Genomic DNA, 2,486 nt, shown 5'->3' on the forward strand with positions numbered 1-2,486 from the left:
GGTACTTTGTCACAGCTGCCTGAGCTGACTGATCTAGGGCAGTGACGCTCAGTGACTGGGAGGCAGAGTGAGGCGGGCAGGAGGAGAGCGCACAGAGGCTGGGTGCGCCCTGAGAGCGGAGGGCTGCTTCCTGCCGGGGATCCTTGCAGAGGTCAGCTGCATCCTTTCCTTCAGGGAGTTTAACATCCGCAGCTGAAAACCATGATTTCACTTCTTATGGCTGGGCAGGGAGAAAACTGCTTGCAACAAGAGGGTGCAGTATGGAAGAGTTCTGGCAAGAACATTGTTTTATTTTAAATTACAAAAACGATGCATATCTTGCCATATAGATGGGGAGAGTCACAAAGAGATAGGCCTTTGGCTTCAGTACCAACCACAGTCTTATCAAAGTTGAACTTTGTGTTCTGAATATTTCTTAATTTTTGACAGCTCTTCAAAACTGCATATTGAGGCCACAGCTCCCCAAACCACTGATCTGATCATTAGGGTTCCCATTGCTCAGGAGTTATTAGAAGGAGAAACATCTACATCCAAGCCACTGGGAGATGCACAACCACTGATAATTAGCATGAAATAAAATCGATGACTAAATGAATGGGCAGTTTACATGCAGGTAACCTTTTATTCTTTCCAATTAGGATTTCTCCCGTAGACTCGGCAGATGAGGCTGAGTTATAAATAGAAGTGATATTTTGTAGGGTTCTTCTAACTAAAATGTGCACGAGGTCAAATTATAATCAAGGTAATATATATAAGTAATGAGCTGAGCCCTCATTCCCAAACATTTATCCATTTAGTGGTAATAAATGAGCAAAGATGAAAAGAGAGCTTCCAGACAAATGCAGCGGAAGAGTTACTTGTGTGGTGGAGCAGGCGACTTATCTCTTTGTAAGGAATGCTTGCCGGTGATAATTGACTTCATTTGTTAATTGTATTCATGAGATTAATGAGCTCATTAGCATAACAGTCACATCCTATTCTCCTGTGGTCAAAGTCTGGGGAATCACAAGTTTTGCACACCTTGTTGCTATAGATATACTTATGCATCCCAATTATGTACAAATTCAAATGCCATCTGTTTTGGCTTTATTCAAGGACACCCTGAAATCCTTCCTTGTCAGTTTTAAAGGAGACTTTTTGGGAATTTGATGGAGAGTTTTTCTTCTCAGTGTAATGAGTTTCACATTTATGATAAAGACCCGAATTCAGCCCATGTTATTGGTTAGACTTAGCCAGGAACTAAGAATCTGGATAGAAGATTCTGGAATCTGGAAGGAGGAGGAGAAAGCGATGAGAAGCAAGTCTCAGCAGCAGAAGAAAGGGAGCTCGTGGGATTCAGGACATGTGACCCCAAAATATGGCAGCTTGGCATTTGAGAAAACCGCCCAAGCAGGAAGACCTCTCTCACCTTCCTCTTGCCTTCGGCCCATAAAGCAGGTCCTAAGACCCTCATTGGAGGGGAGCCTTCCCTATACGCAGAGGAAAGGGGGAACATTTTTATCTCGGAAGACACAGGACACAGATGAGACCCTGAACAGAAGAGTGGTGATAAGTTGCCCTCGGTTCGCCACCATTGAGCCTACATTCCCGTGTCATCCTTCTTCCCCTTAGCTGTCCACAGTTTCATCAAACCTGAGCATAAACGTGCACAGGTTTCCTTGTTTCTTGGGATCTTCATTTCTGAAGCCTCCGGTGTCTCATCAACTTATATTAAGTAATTTTGCATGCTTTTCTCTTGTTAACCTGCCTTTTGTTCTAAGTGCCTCAGCCAGGAACATAGTGTTGGGTGAGAAAGGAATACAGAATGAGGGGAAGTTCGCCCCTTTTGGCTTGGTGCTCTGTGGGAAGAAAAGAGAGACTGGAGAGGCAGGCGGGAGATGGGCCTGTTGGATAAAAGTTCCAGATAGGCATGGAGGAAGGGCAGATGGTTCCAGTTTAGATTTGGGACTCTGGACGGTGACTGAATTACCTTCTTCCTCCAGCTAACTCCTTCACCAAATAACGTGGTGTGGAGGAGACCTGGAAGTGTCCACCTGCCTCTCCCCACTCCAAGAGGGACTTTGTGACGACCTGCAAGCCAGCTTTGGAATCTATCACGGCCAGAGGAAGGCGACCTCTAGTGGCTAGATGAAGGCTGTGTCAGAGCAAGGGAACCATGAAACCAGTCTGGGCGTACCTTATTAGGGACACCACGCGGAGTCAAGAATCACTTCCCTTCCTTGAACGTCATCTTGGGGAACAGAAGGAAGGACACTTGAAAGACTGATCGCTTGTCCCCAAGACATCCAATTACATAAGGACTCTGTTCAGATTTTGGGATTGGCCTGAGATTGTAGGATTGAACTAAAATTTCTAGTTCCTCTTTCTGTTTGTAAGGGGAGAGGGGAACGTGTAAGAGAGATTAACTACTAATAAAACAGTGCAGCTTCATTTTCTTGGGGTTGATGAGGGTAGTAAGTAAAGTTGAAGCCTTGCTACACATGAAA

The sequence above is a fragment of the Oryctolagus cuniculus genome, chromosome 11 (assembly GCF_051225735.1).
Source record: "Oryctolagus cuniculus isolate XC-2025 breed Fujian yellow rabbit chromosome 11, ASM5122573v1, whole genome shotgun sequence".
NCBI lineage: Eukaryota > Metazoa > Chordata > Mammalia > Lagomorpha > Leporidae > Oryctolagus > Oryctolagus cuniculus.